The sequence below is a fragment of the Herpailurus yagouaroundi genome, unplaced genomic scaffold, assembly GCF_014898765.1.
Source record: "Herpailurus yagouaroundi ecotype Mexico unplaced genomic scaffold, PumYag 140, whole genome shotgun sequence".
Taxonomy (NCBI): Eukaryota; Metazoa; Chordata; class Mammalia; order Carnivora; family Felidae; genus Herpailurus; species Herpailurus yagouaroundi.
The window spans coordinates 79,490,861-79,498,841 of record NW_024412395.1 but is presented as its reverse complement, the minus strand read 5'-3'; the positions used below and the strand labels follow the sequence as shown (position 1 = coordinate 79,498,841).

The 7,981-nt window shown below is 40.3% G+C and overlaps 1 long non-coding RNA gene across 2 annotated transcripts in view; it reads right to left on the bottom strand.

Moving 5' to 3' along the window:
• Positions 1-1,605: 1,605 nt before the first annotated feature.
• LOC121030894 (uncharacterized) overlaps positions 1,606-7,981 on the bottom strand; it is a 34,109-nt gene continuing 27,733 nt past the window's right edge. For both annotated transcript variants that reach the window (XR_005790456.1, XR_005790457.1), the window contains one exon: positions 1,606-3,606. This is a non-coding gene — a long non-coding RNA (uncharacterized LOC121030894). The remainder of the gene's footprint in view (positions 3,607-7,981) is intronic.

The following is a 7,981-nucleotide window of genomic DNA, read 5'->3' as shown; positions in this document are numbered from 1 at the left end:
TGTCTGAAGGGAGTTCTCTGTGCCTCTTGGCTTTCAAGGCCTTTTTCTTCCCCAGATCAGGGAAGTTCTCAGCTATTATTTCTTCAAGTACACCTTCAGCATCTTTCCCTCTCTCTTCCTCCTCTGGAATACCAATTATGCGTAGATTATTTCTCTTTAGTGCATCACTTAGTTCTCTAATTTTCCCCTCATACTCGTGGATTTTTTAATTTCTCTTTTTCTCAGCTTCTTCTTTTTCCATAACTTTATCTTCTAGTTCACCTATTCTCTCCTCTGCCTCTTCAATCTGAGCTGTGGTCGTCTCCATTTTATTTTGCAGCTCGTTAATAGCATTTTTTAGCTCCTCCTGGCTGTTTCTTAGTCCCTTGATCTCTGTAGCAATAGATTCTCTGCTGTTCTCTATACTGTTTTCAAGCCCAGCAATTAATTTTATGGCTATTATTCTAAATTTGCTTTCTCTTATATTGTTCAAATCGTTTTTGATCAGTTCATTAGCTGTCGTTATTTCCTGGAGGTTTTTTTGAGGGGAATTCTTTGGTTTCATCATTTTGGATAGTCCCTGGAGTGGTGCGGGACTGCGGGGCACTTCCCCTGTGCGGTCTTGAATAACTTGCGTTGGTGGGCGGGGCCACAGTCAGACCTGATGTCTGCCCCAGCGCACCGCTGGGACCACAGTCAGACTGGTATGTACTTTCTCTTCCCCTCTCCCAGAGGTGGGATTCACTGTGGGGTGGTGTGGCCTGTCTGGGCTACTTGCACATTGCCAGGCTTGTGGTGCTGGGGATCTGGCGTATTAGCTGGGTGGATCAGCAAGGTGCGCAGGGGCGGGAGGGGCAGGCTCAGCTCACTTATCCTTCGGTAATCCGCTTCAGGAGGGGCCCTGTGGCACCGGAAGGGAGTCAGACCCACCAGAAGTACAGCGTTCGGTGTTTGTGCGGTGCAAGCCAGTTCCCTGGCAGGAACCAGTTCCCTTTGGGATTTTGGCTGGGGGATGGGCGAGGGAGATGGCGCTGGCGAGCACCTTTGTTCGCCGCCAAGCTGCGCTCTGTCATCTGGGGCTCAACAACTCTCCCTCCCATTGTCCTCCAGCCCTCCCGCTCTCCGAGCAGAGCTGTTAACTTATAACCTTCCAGGTGTTAAGTCCCGCTTGCTGTCCAAACACACTCCATCCGGCCCCTCCGCTTTTGCAAGCCAGACTCAGAGGCTCTGCTTTGCCGGTGGGCTGCCCCTCCTCCCCCGCTCCCTCCCGCCAGTCCGTGTAGCGCGCACCGCCTCTCTGCCCTTCCTACCCTCTTCCGTAGGCCTCTTGTCTCCACTTGGCTCTGGAGAATCCGTTCTGCTAGGCTTCTGGCGGTTTTCTGGGTTATTTAGGCAGGTATGGGTGGAATCTAAGTGATCCGCAGGACTTGGTGAGCTCAGCATCCTCCTATGCCGCCATCTTCCCAGAAGCCACTCCCCAAGTCACAGATTTCAATTAACATTCTTCAAGAGACACAAAGTTTGGGAGACATATTAACATTACTTTTGGTTACCAGACTGCATTTCTTAGTGCTGCTTGGTACTCAGATCCATGGGATCAGGAAATCTGTCAGTATGCAAATCCAGTCACCCAGAACCAGAACATTTATTTGGATCCTAGTATACTTTGTTGGAGGGACAAACAGTCAGGTTCCATTGGGTGGACCCTGTGAGAGTGACAGTATCTGTTATTGGCACTTCCCAGCTTAAGTCCCCCTCCTCTATCTCAGGACCCATCTACCTGCAATTCCTGAATTCTGACATCTGGTGGGCTGCTGGCATATCCCTCCCAGTTTAGGGGTCCATGAAAATGTTTTTCTTTTAAAATCAGAAGAAAAAAATGAATATAAATGAGGTTGGGTTGTATGTTTGTTCCAGTACCATTGTAAAATACAATTTTCAATATTTACAGAGGAAGGAACCAACAAAAACAAAAACCCTCAAAACAGACTCCATCCTGTATTGCCTCCTGCAATCACACAGCCTACTACAATCTATTGGGAATGGCTAAATTCAGGGCTGAAACATTTGCAACTCTACTTGCCAATAGACCTAAGCCAAATCTCCAACTTTGCTTTTAATAAAATCTGTACAGTAATTTGATCTTCATCTAACTCCTCTATTGCTCAATTGTCTTGCATCCAGGCAAACTCTTCAAATGCCAGCACATCAGCACAATCATTTCACAGCTCACATTCCCAGCTGCTTATTTCAGTGGGTCAAACTCATTCTTTTCACAAACCCATTCTTTTCACAAACTTCTGTTATTCTTGACATCTTTTCATTTGGCTAAATTTAATCCAAATAAAAGTTTTACTGCTTGAGGATTTCTACTTCATATGGGCTCCTATGATTTGGGGGCCACGTTGTAGCATACAGAGCACCTAGAGAGATATGAGACTTCTAGGGCCTGATACAGGACTCTTTATATTTGGTTGTGCCCACCACAGCCTTTACTCTAATGACCAGGTCAAACACTTCCCAAATGGACTTCCCTTTTCCATTCAAGTCCCTCAAACTTGTGTTCCACAATGCAACTGGATTGACCCATTAAAACATAAACATAAATACATCAATGTCAATTGTGTGTGCCTAAAGCCCTTCAGTGACTTGCCCTGTATTTGGGGGGAAAAAACAAGATGCTAATATGGCCCACACAGTCTGGGGGTCTGGCCTTGCCCCATGTAGACTCTCCATCCCACTGACGATGCTCCTTGCAAAGACATCCCAGCTCTTGGACCACACCCCTCATTTTCCACCCCAGAGCCTTCAAGTGTGCTATTCCCCAGCACCATCAGCTGCTGTTCTTTCCCCAGTAATGCCTCCTTATCCTTTAAGGAATGTCATTACTGTTGCTCTCTCAGAAAACTGTCTGACCCTCAAATCTAAAAGCCCTCAATATCTTCACTGACCACTTTGTATTCCTTTGGAGCACTTATCAAAGACTGAGATGACATTTGTGTGTTTACTTAATGTCAACTCTTCCATTGGATCATAAACTCTATGTGGGCAGGGTCTATATTTGTCTTGTTAACTATATGTCTCCAATGTCTAGCACCACGCCTTGTTCAGCTATGACATTATAAAGATTTTTTTTTAATGAATGACTAAATCCATACTATAATGAGATCTTTATAGTTAAGATTTTAGAGTGGGTCTGCTATTGATTTCTTGTTCTTCCTTCTAATGATAAGCCTATGCAGTGTGGCTGAGAATAATCTGTATTTTTTCCAGACCCTCTTCTGTATGACCTATGTTGTTTTTGTCCTGCTATGAGTCCTACCATACATCCTACTATACTTAACGGCTCACAGTGTTCACCACAGTTCTTTTGCTTTTTGCTTTTGCACTTGCTCAAAGAAAAGTCATTAAGTATGAAATCTCTATCAGTGATTTCTACTGAAGTCTTGGCATCTCTCCAATTTGCTTTGCAGCTTTCTGGATGTCTCTTTAACTTTCTAATGAAAAAGATTTCTTGATGCTGTGGTTTTGTTTAATCTGAGCATCCTGTATTTGTGTTCTCTTTGGTAGCTTCATTCTCTCTGCAGGACCACACTCCATGACTGCAGTGGTGAGGGCACCTGCATTCTGGAATAACAATAAGAGTTTTTATTGAGTGCTGAATATGTGTTAGGCACTGTTGAAGTATTAGCACATTTAATCCTCAGACCAAATTAATGAGGCAAGAACTATTATAATCCTCATTTACAGATCACTACTAAATATCAGGCTTCCCTAGGGACTTGTGAAGGCTATGACATTTCTGGGTAGCTTCATTAATGAAACCCCTCAACAAAAGAAATAATTAGGGAGTGACTCAGGGAACCCATTTCCTTTCCAGCTTCCCTGGTGACTGTGGTACTGTAGGTAGATAGTGAGAATATGGAATTTTCTTCTGGCTTGGAAGTAATTGCTACCTCGGTCAGTCACTCTCAAACGGGAACAGCTGCTTTCTGTTCAGCAAAAAGAAGTGGTATATACACATGGGCTAAAAACAAGGCAGATGTTTAGAAGCTGATGAACTTTTGTGTTTATCATATGGCACAGTAGTGGTCATAATAGGAACTCAAAAATGACTCAAATGAAGAAAATAACACAAGCAGGATGGGATCCTCAGTTTGGGTTCCTGGCTCATTTTCTGTGTTGAAGTCCATTCCTCCATTTTAACAGAAAATACAGAAATAATTAAATTCATGCAAGAAGCTCAGAGATCAAGGGATGATGCTGGAAAATGGTTATTATCCTAACACTTAAACCATCAGAATGCAACAGGTAAGACATTTCTCGCTGGGCTTCCATGCACCATCACAACCAAGGAGCAGTTGGATTTTCTTGGCGGACTGTCTTTCCTGGGCATCTCTTCCCATATACTCCCTCCCGATATCTTCCTGGTCTCCTAACACTATCTTGCATCATGTACCCTATTCAACAATCCAAACCTACTGCCATGCCAGTAACTCTCACACTCAGTCCTCTGCTTTGTCTTGGGCCCTTTTATACTTCCTCTTCTTATTTATGCTTTGTTTTATTCTCCTCTGCTCATTAATGCTATGTCTCACGCTTATCTTCCCCCCACCCCAAGTTTGTCCCTAATTTCTTTTCTACTTATTTTCCCTTTAAACCACCATTTTTTAATTACAATGCTATCAAAATGGAAATTAATGATAAAAGATAAAAGACATCTAGCCACAGATAAATTTTAAATTCTAAACATTTAGGTTCAAAGAAGGAATAAAAACAGAAAATACAGACTTATAATAACAAATGGCAATGAAAAGGTTGTAGATCTATGAGATGCAACTAAGACTACATTAAGGGGGAAATTTCATAACATCAAATGTTTTTATTTTTAACCTAGAGTGAATAAAAATAAAAGAACTAAATTTTCAACTCAAGAAAATAGAAAAAGAAAAATAAGTCAAGAGAAAGTAAATATAGGTATATAAAAATAATAAAAGCAGAAAAAAAATTTAGAAAAAGAGAGAGTAGATAAAACTAAAACTTTTTTTTGAAAATCTAACAATTTCACTAGCTAATAAGTCTGTTTAAAAAAAAAGAGAAAATTCAAATAAACAAAATTAGGAATAAGAACGAGGACATAGCTATTATATGGGGTGCCTGGGTCGCTCAGTCAGTTGAGTGTCCAACTCTTGATTTCAGCTCAGTTCATGATCCCAGGGTCATGGGATTGAGCCCCATGCTGGGCTCTGTGCTGACCATGGAGCCTACTTGAGATTCTCTCTCCTTCTGCCCTCCTCCCCTTCTCATGCTCTCTCTTAAAAATAAAAAGTTAAAAAAAAAAACTGGATATAACCATTATGTTCAACTTTATGCTTATAAATTTGCATTGCTTGTACTATTAAAAATTTAGGACAAAGGCACTTCAATGGAAAAAATAGCTATCTATGATATCTAGATACCACGGAGAACAATTTAGCCATTAAAAATAATGAAGAATTTGGGACACCTGGTTGGCTCAGTGGTTGAGTGTTGGACTCCTGATTTCAGCTCAGATAATGATCTCAGGGTTGTGGGATCAAGCCCCATGTCAGGCTTTGGGCTGAGTGTAGAGGCTGCTTAAGATTCAATCTCTGTCTCTCTCCCTCTCTGCCCCTCCCCTGCATTCTCTCTCTTTCTCTCAAATTAAAAAAAAAAAAAAAAAAAAAAAAAAGGATTTCTATATACAGGATGTGAAGTGCTGCTCTGGCCCAGGATTAACCCTGACAAGGGGAATTCCTAGAGTCTTCTTTCCCTGTTCAACCTGCTTACTTTGGACCCTTGGCCACTGCTTTCCTTACGGTCCTCTTTGATGGTGTCCTTGGTCTCCTTACAGTCTTAATAGCCCTTTTATCATCAAATCCAGCAAATCTTCCACTTGAAACTTGTTAACAATTCAGTAGTCAGTTTAAGAATGTTTATTTCTGAGGGGTTTAAATGTGTGTGTATGTTCAAAACATACAAGACACAGTTCGTGCCCTCAAGAAACTGACAGTTGCATATAATGATTCAGTAAAAACAACAAAGCAAGATCTTATTAAGTACCTCAAAGCAAACTTGTAAGGTTGCTCTGAGGCTTCAGGTAAGTAGAACATATGAAAATGCTCTGTAAACAGGAAGTGACATGGAAATATTGGTAATTATTATATTTGTTGTTGTTTTCCTTGTTATAGTTGCAACAAAAACTCCTGACAACCTGTATAGTATGTAAACTGTCTCCCTAATTTCAAACTCTTCCTTAGCCTGTCACCCTTTTCACCCTTCCTATAACCCATAAGACCTACCCCATTGTTGAAAATGATGGATGTAGAAGAAAGAGCACCCCAAAAGACAAAGGTGAAAGGGAACGAGGGGGAATTTAAAAAGGACTTATTGAGTTGAATGGGTACATGGCAACACCATTGTAAAATCAGCTTATTTGTATATATAAAAATTGGATAAAAAGAAGTTTTATATTTTATAGTTTGGTATTTGAACATTTATGTTAGAATACTCCATACTAGACAGTTTTTGAATATGCTTTGGATACTAAAAATATTATGTATTAATGCCTTTTGAACTTAACCTATAAGTATACGGGCTCCAATTATTTGGCCATTCTCACCTTAACATAGTGTATCTATTTTAGTAGTAAATACAAACCAATCTTCATTGGCACACACGTAGGGAAAAAAATTCAATGAACAGAATGAGGCTAAACATTAGTGTGTTGAAGCTAATGATGGCAAACATTTCCACAGGTTTTATGTAATTATTTCCATAGTTTCTTCACATTCATCTCCAAAAATCATCTTAGGAGGTGACTGCTTTATCTAACATTTTACTGACTGAATTCATGATTCTTTGATAACTTATAGCCTTAGAAAGTCCATCAAACTGTCAACTTGTATATTAAAATAAACAAGTATTTGCTTTTTAGTCACAATGGATTATCATTGATTACTCCAGTATTTAAGACAGACTAATTGTTAAACGCTCAATAGAATTATTTTAGCCATAGCATCTTAAGTAAGAAACTCTACAAATAGCAAGCAAATAACAAACTCTTTCCCTTCTCCCATTTTTCCTAAGAAAAGAAATGTTATGATGTAGGCTTTCATTTTCTTTATAAAATCATCATGGAAGTACCACCTACAATTGAAAAAATTCTATATTGATTTTATTGAATTAAATACCATGTTTTTTGTTGAAACCCCAGGAACATAACTGCTAATACATTTAACTAGAGATTGCACGATATTTTAAAAATGTGTAAATATGAAAAATTTTGCAAATATGAAATATGAATATTTAAGAGTTTCCCTGGGGCGCCTGGGTGGCGCAGTCGGTTAGGCGTCCGACTTCAGCCAGGTCACGATCTCGCGGTCCGTGAGTTCGAGCCCCGCGTCAGGCTCTGGGCTGATGGCTCAGAGCCTGGAGCCTGTTTCCGATTCTGTGTCTCCCTCTCTCTCTGCCCCTCCCCCATTCATGCTCTGTCTCTCTCTGTCCCAAAAAATAAATAAACGTTGGAAAAAAAAAAAAAAAAGAGTTGCCCCAATTTTTTATACATTTGAGGTAGAGATGTTTATACTAATGACCTGCCTAGTGTTTAAGTCATTCAGAAAATCAACTTTTGTTCTTGAGCCCCAAATTTATGCAAAACATTCAGAAGACAAGGAATATGATTTAAAAGCAGTAAAAACTTTTAAAACAACTCACTGTAATTAATTAGCAGTAGAATTTCTTCTTTTAAACATTTCATCTATTTCTAAAAATTATTTAACTTCTATAAGCTTATTTTCTCTCTTTAAAAACAGATTCATCATTTTTGTGGAAAAATTAAAAGGATTCCTAATTCTTTGACATACTATAAAGCAGAGATTGGGGCGCCTGGGTGGCGCAGTCGGTTAAGCGTCCGACTTCAGCCAGGTCACGATCTCGCGGTCCGTGAGTTCGAGCCCCGCGTCGGGCTCTGGGCTGATGGCTC